General features: G+C 39.0%; 1 pseudogene; it reads left to right on the top strand.

The window, feature by feature from the left end:
• The first annotated feature begins 6023 nt into the window (after positions 1 to 6023).
• LOC115694060 (putative disease resistance protein At1g50180) lies at positions 6024 to 12766 on the top strand (annotated as a pseudogene).

Raw genomic sequence — 12766 nt, 5'->3', positions numbered from 1 at the left:
TATTCTAAACCTATCCTAAACATGCATCATTATCTTCTAATAAAATCAGTTCAAATCCTAACTAGTCTTTTTTTGGAATTTTCTTTTTAAAAGAAATAAATCAAATAGATAAATAATCACCACGATCCAAACCAGTCCAAGCAATCTACAAGATTTGTTTTACTATCTTTGAATTAAGGAAACGATATGAACCGACGATCATATCCATGTGGTTATGGATATTGATGAAAGGCAATTTGTTTGAATTTGGGAACAAAATAAAATCCATTATCGTATCCAAATAGTTATGGATAGGATAAAGATTTTCCGTGCCACCGAGTATCGTATCTCATGGTTGAGATCGGATAATCGTCCCGACACGTTATCAAGAACTTTGGGTGATTTTTAAATATTTGCGGATATCACATACGCACCCAAAGATTAACAAAAATTCATAATAGATAACAATATCACCCATATCATGTAATGAAATATTCAAAACGATATCAAATGAGATCGTTACCTAATTTGCGGATAGTTTCCAAATTTGAACTCGCGGATCGGGATTGCGGATCGTGATGAGCGGCGAACGGTGGCCGACGGATCGACGGCGGGCAGCGACTCCCCGCGGGATAGCAGCGGCGGTACTGACCGAGCTTGCGCGGGTCGACGATAGCAGCGACGAGCGGTCTTCGGAAGTCGCGGAACAGCAGCAGCTCACCACGGGAGGGCGGCGAACGTCGGGGATGGCAGCAACTTCGGAGGATGTCGGCGTTGTGGTGGGGAGCAACTCGTGATGAAGGACGGCTCAACACACTGGAATCACGGTGACAAGGATGTGGAGACAACGAACACCAATGGAAATCACTGATGGAGATGAGACCGTGCACAGCAACAATCTGCAAAGGAACGATGACCGAATGTCTTCTCTTTGCTCGTGTGGTGAAGAAAACTAGTCATGCAATTCTTGGTCTGCCAACGTGGCAGAGTATAGTGTGTTCCCCACCACTTGACTTTCTCAATTTCCACTTCCTGTTTGGTTCTTCCTCTTTCCTTGTCTTTTCTCTGTACGGTTAAGACCCCTTTTGGCGACTTCTCCAATATGATGAACGAGTGTCCAGTGTCTCACCTGCAAGAAAACAAAACAGAACTCCTTGGGTGTGTTATGCTCCTCCACTCTCTATTCTCTCTATCCTCTCTCAATTGCTCGACCGATTCCTTCAATGTAGTAGTCGTGTCCTCTCAATATATGCATGTACGTGTGTATCTCTGTATGAACGAAGCCCCTCCGAGAACCTTTTGGGCGGACGCTCCCTTTTCTTCTCTCTCGCTTGTATTCAATATGTGTGGCCTCCCTTGCTCTTAAAAATTGTGTTCTCTGAAAATTATGAGAGCCCCCATTGATTATGACGCATAACGACATATTTATATCGCAACCCTAGGTTAATTATCTAGGCTTCCTAGTCCTAATGGGCTTAGACTTAGGCTTTATCATTTAATTTTATTTTAATTCCAAATGGGCTAAATTAATTCAGGCTGATTTAAGCTCAAATTAAAACAACCAAAGCCTTTTAGACTTGTGAATTTTGGCCCCCAATCCCTTGAGTGAGCCGAGTGCTCGAGCTCGGTTTACGCGGTGAATTTTCAGCTTTCTCGCCACCGCCGGTCCGATACGGAATGCAATTAACCTATATGATCCTAAACTATACGCTATGCAATTTTAATATTTTTGTTTAGGGGTTAAAATTTAATCCCTAATTTCTATGCAAATTATTATTAAATGGTCGGTCGAAATTTAGGTGTCAACACCCTGCATCTGAGGAGGTTGGTCTTGGTCGGGGTGTGGAATTTAGAGGAGTGGAGGGTTGCTAATTTCTGTCCCGAATTGAGGACTGTTCCCAAAGTGATCCACGGACACAACGCTGACGAAGACATTGTGAAAGCCGTTGGGAAGCCATACCAAAGGGAGATATCGGAACACTACGAGCGCACTACCTGGCGACTTGCCCTACCTAATTGTCAAATCTAAAGTAATATTTCTTGAGAGCTAATGATTTTGCTAGTAAATTGCCCATTTCACAAAACTAAGTAACAATGGTAATAGACAATAGTAACGTAAGAAGATTAATGGGTTTGAAATTATCAAGTCGAATCACATTCAAAACCAGAAAAACGAAATTTGATTTCACTAGTTTTTTTCATATCAAATCAATCCGAATATATCCGTCCCATCTTGATTCGCTCTTTCATTATTCTTGCAGACTATTAAAATTAGCCTTGGACTCTAATTTCTTCAAGGGTTAAGATGAACAATCTTGTAGTTGGGGCCAAAATTGGCTTATGACCAGTCTTTGATTGGTTAATTTAAGGAATCAATTTGTGCCGTTGGCCCCTGAGAAAGCAAAAGTATGATGATGAATTGACGGCATATAAAGTTATTGGCCCCTATAAAGCAACTATTGACGACACATACAGCTAGTCGCCCATTATAAACCCATCTTTTGACGACACATAAAGCAAAAATATGATGATTGATGTTGAATTATTGCCATCAGCCCAGGGGGAACCAAGCTTCTTTTTGACGGGACATAAAGCCAAAAATGATGCTGATTCATTGCTCTTAGGCCGTGTGAAACCAATCGTTTGACCGGATATAAAGCAATGGTGTGATGCTGAATTATTGCTACTAGCCCATGTGCCATTACCTATATGCCATCGCCTATAGATAGTTAGCTGTGGAGAGTGATGGTGACGACGAAGATGTTGAATTATTGCGCGTGCCATCGTCAAAGTCAATGCCAAACCAAAGAAGAGGGAAGATCCAAGCATTTTTCAAATGCTGACAAGTTGTTTGACAAAATACCTGTGAGTTGAAACAATGTTTGAGCGAATGAAATAGAAGCGGCATATTGCTTTCGGTTCGTAAAGTCCAATTCTTGCAATTAGATGAACAATGAGACGTAAACTATAAAAAGCAACAACAGTGAGGCACCTCCTCAGTTTCTTCTCATAATTTCTTCAGCTCCTGTGCTTCGTTCGTTCTTTACAATTTTTCGTGCGGTTGTCCATCAAAGGGACCCAACAAGACAAAAAGGAAAGAGACAAAGCATTGGTGGTCGAAACGTGAAGCGTGAAGCAAAAAGCAACCTCTCTCGTTTTTCGCCATTCTGATGGTATCCCTGTAATAAACTTTTAGATCCGGCTGCTCATGTCTTTTCTTTTCTTTTTTGACAATTTCGGTTTATTGACGACCCCACCATGTGCATTGGTCTTTTTTTACATTTTCTTTGAGAAAAAAAGCCACAAAAAAAAGCTAAACTTATTTACTGTGACATATTTATCTTAAATTATTTCTTATGACATCAAAAATCTCAAATTTATATCAATGTGATACTTTTATCTTAAACTTTTACTGTGACATTAAAAACCCCAAATTCATTATGACACATTTATCCCAAACCTTTTCTTGTTACACCAAAAACTCCAAACTTATATTTTTGGTGTATCCTTGATATCATATAAATATGTCACATTATAAAAATTTGGAGTAAATGTGTCACGCATGTATAAATTTAAGGTTTTTTATATCATAAAAAAATTTAAAGTAAATATGTCACTTGTTAACATAATTTATATTTTTTTTATAACTTTTACCTTTTTTTTATTACAGTTGTCAGGGCAAAAGCGTTTCCCGTGGAAGTCGTCCTTTATCTACCAAACCTTTTCTCAATCTCTTTCGGTGCTAATTGTTGAATCTGGCGAATGAGAGGTCACATCATAATCTTATGGCAATCCTTCTCTAAACATGTGAATGGAAGCAGGGAGAGGGAACGAGGGAGCCTCCCTCCTTTCCTACTTTGAAGAGAGCCTTTTATAAATTCATCAGGATCTTATCAAAGAGTGATTTAAGTACACTCGTTAATCTTTAATAAAGAAAGATTTTCACTTCATTATACTGATTGCGAAATAGATGAGAAATTTTTCCACTAAAAACTTCCTCATATCGAGATTGGATTACATAAGCATGTATCATATACTCTTGGAGTATCTCCATCTTCCTAATAAATTCGTCATTTTCTCAGTTGAGATAAGTTGTAATTGTGTTCTTTGTTTCGTCTAGAGAAATGTGGGACAAATTGCCAAAACTACAAAAGTAGTCCATTTAGAATCTGCGCCTCCTGAAAAGCAGGAGATAATTCCGCAACTTGGTAAACTTACAAACGCCTCGAATCCACCTACTGTTTTTTCTTTGCTCCTTGGCAAGGGTTCAGCCCAGATGATTTTTGTAAAATACCTAGCAATCTATATGCTTATAAACTGTACTCATATGGCCAAATCAAGAAGATGCCGGAACACAAAGTATTTGCCCCTGCACCTGAGGAGGTTGGTCTTGGTCTGGCTGTGGAATTTAGAGGAATGGAGAGTTGCTAAAGGAGCCATGCGACATCTTTCTCAAGTCGCGATCGATGTCTGTCCAAATTGAAGACTGTACCTAAAGGAAACCATGTGTGCAACACTGAGGAAAACATTGTGGAGGCATTGAAGGGAGAAACCGAAACACTATGTGAGTAGTACTTGACGACTTGCTCTAACTAATTGTCAAATTTGAAGCAATGTTTCTTGGAAGCTGATAATTTTGCTAGTGTATTGCTAATTTTGCAAATTAAGTGGGGATGGTAATTGACAATAATAACGTAAGAAGATTAATTGATTTGAAATCATCATATCAAATCAAATTTGAAACCAAAAAGCAAAATCTGTTGATTTTACTAGATTTTATCGTACCAAACCAACCCGAATATATCCATCCCATCTTAATGCGCTCTTTTATGCTGTTTATTGGCCTTGCAATTTTCTTGAAAATGATTGGAATTAGCCTTGAACTCCAATTTCTTCAAGGGCTAAGATGAACAATCTTGTAGTTGGGGCTAAATTTGGCTGCTGATCAGTCTTTGATTGGTTAATTTAAGGAACCAATTTGTGCTTTGGTGCAGGTGATCATTACCCAAATGGCAAAGAAACTCTCATCCTCTCTTCCCTGTCCATCCGTCGCTTGTCTCATCTCTGTCAACAAAAGGGATCATCATCTACGATCACTTAGTCTGACGTCATCGTCACCACACCCGCCACAAGCCTCGTTGCGGTCTAAAAAACATTTAACAGTTCCCTCTAGTGTACGGTCTAAAAATAGTTGAGAAAATAAGTATGTACCATTTCATTATCTTTTAATATTATCCCTAAATTTAAATTAATAAAAAAATAATATTTAATATTTTTATATAGTTCAAAGATTAAGTTAACATATACCACAAGTTCAAGAACCACATCGAACAAATTAAAAGTTCAAAAATCACATTACACATCGAGTTACAATTTATGGATCACGTTAAACAAAATAAAAGTGCTTGAATCATTTATGTCAATATCCTTTAATCCTTTGCAAGACTCTACATGAATAAATAAATACAAATTACAAATAACATCCATAAGTATAAAAGTTGTATATATCATGTTGCGGTCACATGTTAAAGTATTCAATGATGGAGCTTTTCATGGACACTGTATACATGTGGTCCTATTGCATCTAGCTAATTACTTTTAAATTTTTGGATTATAGTTTCTAATATGATTTCGTAGAAACCAACTACACTTACGTTGTAGAGTCAGGACATTTAACTACTTAGCACTTTGCTAAATCTTCAGAGCACGAGAAGTGCATATATGGAGTTTTCAAATTATACAGGCGGTTTCACCATGGCAATTTTCTCTTAACTTTGTGGAGTTGAATTTAATTAACATGGACGAGTTGGGCTGATTTGTGTGTGCGGGTTTATGAGATAGTACGAGTCATAATATATCTTCGAGTAGATCTAATTTATGTTTTTCCCCCAATAAGAAACAAAAATGTTGTTATCAGTATAAGCCCATGAAAAACAATCTTTTGAGGATCCATAAAGCAAAAGTATGATGATGAATTGACGGTACACAAAGCAATTGGCCCCCCGAGAAAGCAATCTTATCACGACGCATGCAGCTATTCACCATGATAAATCCCCATCTGTTGTCGGCACATGGAGCAAATAATTGATGCTGAATTATTGCCATTAGCCCCATGCGAAACCAATCTCCCTGTTGACGGGGCATAAGCAAAAAGTTGAGGCCGAATCATTGATCTTAGCCCGTGTGAAACGAATTTTTTGACGGGACATAAAGCGAAGATGCGGATGCTGAATTATTATTGCTACTAGCCCATCTGCCATTGCCTATATGCCATCACCTATATATAATTAGCTGTGGATGAAGATGATGAGCTCATTGACCCAATCCCGGTATTGTTATTATCGAAGCAATAATCATTCTGAGTTATTATTTCCGACTCAGTCGTAAGATCGGTAGCGGATCGTTCGGAGAGATCTCCCTCGATGGACTGCTCGGTAATTGATACTCGATTTTTGCTTTATCCATTTTGCTTTTAGTTTGATTTTAATTGAAGTTTTTTTGTGAATTGTTTTCAGGTTCCGATATTTGGATGAACGAGGAAGTCGTGATCAAGGTTGTGAGTGGCTGTTTTCCCAGTTGATTTGATCCTTTCTCTTCTTTTCCTTAGTTTTTGTGGTTTTAGCTTCTTCTTCTTTTTTCTTTTTTTAAAATATTGTCGTAGCCATTGCATCCGTATTTTGTTGATTTAGAATTTTGATGCTTTAGGCGATATGGATTGTGCTTTGTTTCGTTATGCTCTTGGGGGTGTTTGAATGACATAGATACTTGCTTTACTTGCTTCCAGCAAGTTGGCTGTGCTAACTTTTAGTAATAACTGTAAGCCCAAGTAATACATCTTTGGTGATTTTTTACGATGTACGTCTCAACATTTTTGTCAAGTTGGTGCTCTTTCTCCGTAATTGAGCTTCGACTCTTTTGCCAGAAAGGTTACTTATAAGAGAGACAAAAAAAAGATCGATTTTTTCGGTTGAAACATGTATGTTTTGACCGAGTGAGATTAGTGAGGGGGTTGATTAGGAATCAACCGAGGCAACTTTTTGATGAAACGAAGAAGCTCTGTTACCAATTAAGTAGCGAGAGTAACTAGTGAGTAACGCACGTACCTTAATAGTGGAGGCGTGGAGAGAGAGAGAGAAAGCGGTCACAATAGACCTTCCGGTCTTGCTTCAGGTGCTTTGTGAAGGCGACCCACCATTTGAGTTCATAGCTTCCATGGTTGTGCATTTGGGATTTGAATTTCTAGGGTTTTTAAGAGCGATGAGAGTGGGTTTGATTGCTTTACTAGTTATGGCAGGGCTGAATTATGATATGTGAGGTATGTGGTTAGACCTAAAATCCTCTTGAGATGAGCTAAAACTTTTTGAATAATTGCTAGTTCCAGTGCGAGGGTGATGAAGATAATAAGATAATTGAGTTTTTCGACATGTAATGTGAATCTATTCTTGCAGCGGCAATAGATCTAATTAAAATTCTTTTTTTGTCTAGAACGTTTTTTGAATGTATGAAAAGCAAACATTCTTATTAATAGCATAATATAAACACGTATTAAGAACATATTCAGATAAAGCTATTCGATTTTTTTTCATCTCTCATCTATTTTATTCACGTAATCTACGTGCAAGAACATCAAGTTTATACAAAACAGACCTAATATAGCTAAATAATTTAGATTTCTTTTTCAATCATAAGAAGTTGTATCAAAATGTAGCTACTTCTAATCGAAATTTTTACGTGCTTATTAGATGGGTGTAATGTAATATGTGGATTTTGCTCAATGACAACATACTTGAGGCAAACTCTTGATGAGAAACTTTAGTTCCAAATTTTACCCCATACTCTAATTAAGACAATCTCACTATGAGTAATCTCTTGACAAATTTTGCTTTAATTACAACATATTTAACTGGGACCCCTGCTTATGAAGGAGCCCATAATCAACATAGGTTCCCAAATAGAACCGCCATGAGAAAGCCTTTCCTAAGGGGAGCTCAGGCCGAAAGCTTAAAACCCCACATCCCGCCCGCCTATTCCTGTTTAGATACAGGAGCAAGCAACACCGATCTCTATGCTTTCCCCTGCTCTCCAAATTCCATAGTTTCCACTCTCTAATCCCACGCTAATTTAAGCATCGGAGGATTCTTAACGGGCCAGAACCCTTGGGGACTCCTTGTCTTTGTGGCGTGCAGGTTCCAGCCGCAATTTGAAAAGAAAAAGTAAAAAGTCCATGCCTATTGCAGCTCCAAGAGAAAAAAGAATAAACATAATTGCCAGCTTATTACTTTGAAGCAAATACCAAATAAAACTCAACGTGAGTGAACACAAGTTCGGCTATGTTAGCCAGTCTCTTGAGGCAAACTCTTTTGCTCCGATTTTTTTCACCGTACTTTTAAGACGAACTCACGGCAAGCAAGCCTTTAATAAGAAAGCATCTTATTAAACAATTACCATCAGGCAAACTCATGATTCGCCCTTTGATCAAGAATGCATTTTTACCTTCTTAGATTAAAGACATAACTCTTTCGGGAAGTTTTAATCTCATTTCGTCGGGGGAAACTCGGCATAAATCTAACACCTTCGTAATGGAGAGATCCAAGAGGGAGCCCATAACTTAAGTCTACTGACAATTTAGCTGGATTTATAGTTACTCAAAAAGCTTAAACCATTGAATCATGGCCAGGGATCAATTGCTTTTTTTAGCTCTAGACATCCAATGCGGAAACTTCTCTTTTTTCAACACAACTTACTTGTGCATTCAACAAGTTTTGTGTGGGATAATGTGACTCATGGTATAATAAATGTAGGTTTTAAAATTTTCTTTTGTCTATCGTAAGTGAGAAATTATTTGCACATCGATGTTAATGTCTTGGAACATCTATAACTCTAGCTACAGAACATATCTTCTACTGCGGACAGTATATATGCCTGTAAACTTTCCCATTACTCCATTCTTTTTTTATTGGGGTGAATTTATTGCATTGGTTGATATAGAATATGTATTATCAATGCAATATGCAACTTTCTAAGTACTTATTCCTCTTCTCTCTTCTTCGCAACTCGCAGGCCTATATGTTCAGAGCTTGTTAACGCATGAAAAGTGAATTCTCAATTTATTCTCTATCATAAGCTCCACTGCTCATAGTCAAGTAGTGCAATACCAATGGCCGAGTCTGTTGTATCATTCGTAGTGGAGGCAATAGGAAACCTGCTCATCGACGAGGCCAAATTCTTGTGGGGGCGTGGAGGGCAAGGTCAAGGACCTGCAAAAGGAGCTTAAGCTGATCCAGTGCTTGCTGAGGCATGCAGACATTAGACGAGAGCACGACCAAGCTGTTGGAGAATGCGTCACGCAACTCCGAGACATTGCCTATGATTCTGAGGACGTCATTGAGCGATACATCCTCAGAGTCGCGCCGAAGAAGGAACAAAACATCATCAAAGCGTACGCTTGCTTTGTGGCAAAGTGCAAATGGGTACATGCTCATATTGTGGGGATAGAGATTGATGGCTTAAAATCCAACATCTCCAATCTGAGAATGAGTATGCAGGCTTATGGCGTACAGGTGGTGAATGAGGGCGAACGCAAACGCGTGAGAGCTTCGATGCCCAAACGGACATATGCCCATTACGAGGAGGATTTTGTTGGGAGGGAAGATAGTATTGAGGAGCTGGTGAAAGAGTTGTTGAAGGATGGAAAACAGCACAGAGTTATTTCTATATGGGGAATGGGGGGTTTGGGTAAGACCTCACTTGCCAAGAAAGTTGTCGCTCATGACGAAGTAAAGAACAATTTCGATGGTTTCGCTTGGGCCTGTGTATCTCAAGAATACCACGTGGAAGATATCTTGGTGGAAGTTCTTGTTAAATTGGTCCCTAATCAAAGAGAGACGGTTATGAAGATGACAAAATGGGAATTGTTTGAAGCTCTATACAAGATCCAACAAGAGAAGAGATGTATTGTGGTTCTTGACGATATTTGGACCAAAGAGGCCTGGGATAGTCTTCGAGCCGCATTCCCGGTCAAGAACACGAGAAGCAAACTATTGATAACAACCCGCAATAGAGAAGTAGCTGAGTGTATTGATCCTCAAGGTCTTTTCCATGAACTTCAGCACTTATCGGACCTGGAGAGCTGGGATTTGCTGAAGAAGAGGGCGTTTCTTGAAACGAAAGGTAAGGCTTTTTTAAGGTCATTATCCTAACATATAGTAGCTTCAAGAGATTACATTGCTTCAAGAGATTTTTATAGTCGGAGACGAAGGGACAAATACAAGGTACTTCATTGCTCAGTCTGCCTTTTGAAAGGTTTAAAAAAAAATTATGAATCGATGTTACTATGGAGTTCGAATAATCAATATATGTAGTATTCGGCATCAAAATGTTTATATTTGGGGAATGAGATGTCCCTTTTATTACTTAATGGCTAGCGATTGTACCTCCAAACATCCAAAATTTTGCTCCTCCTTTCATCCAATGAGGAGAAATATCAAAGAGGCTTTTATATGGCCAACATGATAAACGATTTTGATAGGAATTCATGAAATAATGGGGAGTCTAGCTATGTTCCTTCTTCCACAGGCCTCATCTCAAGTCCACCCATTTTTGTATTTGTGAATAGCTGGTCCAAAAATTAGAGTGGGGATTGTTAAGAAAATCTTGAATCGTTATATGACAAAAGAGAGTGGTAACATAAAGATTTCGCTGTAATTTTCACTGCGGTGGAGATTACTAGCGCACTCAACTAAGAGAAGATTAGTAAGACCCTCAAGTTATCTGTGCGGCTTTCCTTTTTCCTCATCTAGTAGGATTATTGTTTCTATACATTTGCTCGAACCACTTCATTCTAGCCACATATAGCAAAAATGATACGTTCCGTTTGTCAATTAAGGTTTCTTGATCTTCTAGGTGTTGGTGGAGGCATATATAGGATCCTTGCTATGGTCCCTATAGTCTTTCCCCTTACGAAAGCATAATTGAACCACAAATTATAAACAACTATAACATCTTATTCATATATCAAAAAGTATATATTCGTCCTTGAAGTCATCTTCTTATTGCAATTGCAATTTGCTGCTTGATATTGTGCAGAGATCACTAAAAACATGAAAAGGTTAGGAGATAAACTCCTTAAAAAGTGTGGAGGATTACCCCTGGCTGTCATCGTGCTTGGTGGACTTTTGGCGGTCAACGAGTGGGAGACGGTTTACAGAAATATCAATTTACATTTTAGCGATAAGAATGATGTATCAAAAGTGTTGGCCTTAAGCTATGACGATCTGCCATGGCATCTAAAGCCATGCTTCCTCTATTTGGGTTGCTTTCCAGAGGATGCAGAAATCCCTGCAATAGAAGTTCTTCACATGTGGATTGCTGAAGGCTTTGTGTCACCCAATGCATATGACGAATAGAGAGAAATTACAGTGGAAGATGTAGCAGAGCAATATTTAATGGAGTTGGTTAACAGGGGAATGGTTCAAGCACGATTCAAATTGAGTGGAAAGATCAAAACCTGTCACCTCCATGACTTGATGCGAGACTTATGCATCTCTAAGGCTACACAAGAGAGTTTTCTTAGCATTCGTAACATTCAGCTGGACAATGAGATGGAGGATTGTTCTTCTTCGACGGCAACTTGCAAAACACGTAGGCTTTCTCTTAATGTGCGTGGGAGTGCCGAAGGAAACATCTTTTCGAGAGTCGAACAAATAGGAAGGACCATGCTCCACCTCCGAACTCTTATGTTCTTCTATTCTGGGGCATCTGTTGAACGGATGTGGGAGCAATTTCGACCTATTTGCATCAACAATAAGTTTCTCAGAGTTCTAAAGCTAGAGCGCCTATCTAATGTGAGTGGAAGTTTACCTAAAGCGGTGGGAGACCTGGTTCATTTAAGATACCTAAGTTTAGCAGGAAGTATGTTCGAGGGCTTGCCACAATCTATGGGGAACCTTTTATGCATGGAATTCTTGGACCTGTGTGTGAGACAAAGAGTAACCGTGCCAAATGTGTTGTGGAAGATGAGAAGGTTGAGGCATCTCTGTCTTCCCAACCGATTTGACGTTGAGACGAAATTTTGTGGGGACCGGAAGAAGTTACGATTGGACACTTTAAAGAGTCTATATACATTGAGAAACTTTCGTTTGAACAATTGTGATGTGAACGATGTAGCCAAACTGACCAATTTGCGAAAATTGACTTTAACCGTCATCGACAATGCATATGACAAATGGGAGATAATTCCACAACTTGCTAAATTCGATTTGAAACATCTTCAATCCTCATCTTTTATTTTCTTCAGCTCTTGTCGTAGTTATTCATTTGCAAAAGGTATATTCAGGGAAGGTGAATTGAGTAAAATGTCGAGCTATCCCCATTCCTGCAAAATGTCCATATGTGGAAAAATAGAGAAGTTACCGGAACATAAGAATCTACCCCAGCAACTGAGGAAGCTGGTCTTATACAAGTCTCGTCTAGAAGAAGATCCGATGCCAATATTGGAGAGATTGCAGCACTTGGTTGTTCTCCTATTATCTCATGCTTTTGTCGGAAAGGAAATGGTTTGCTCTGCTGGAGGCTTTCCTCAACTCAAGCATTTAGATCTTCTTTATCTGCTCAATTTGGAGGAGTGGAGGGTGGATGATGGAGCCATGCCTCATCTTTCTCGATTAGGGATCAGCGAATGTCCCAAATTGAAGGCGGCGGTTCCTGAAGGAGTCCACGTGTATGCCGGTTATGAAGCCAGCTTTCGCGTGTGGCAGAAGTTCTCCGAATACCTGCCGTGAGAGAGAGA

Source organism: Syzygium oleosum, unplaced genomic scaffold (genome assembly GCF_021117445.2).
Source record: "Syzygium oleosum isolate NSW1041296 unplaced genomic scaffold, Sole_v2.1 Sole_v2.14, whole genome shotgun sequence".
NCBI classification, from domain to species: domain Eukaryota; kingdom Viridiplantae; phylum Streptophyta; class Magnoliopsida; order Myrtales; family Myrtaceae; genus Syzygium; species Syzygium oleosum.
This window is presented reverse-complemented; position numbering and strand designations above follow the sequence as displayed.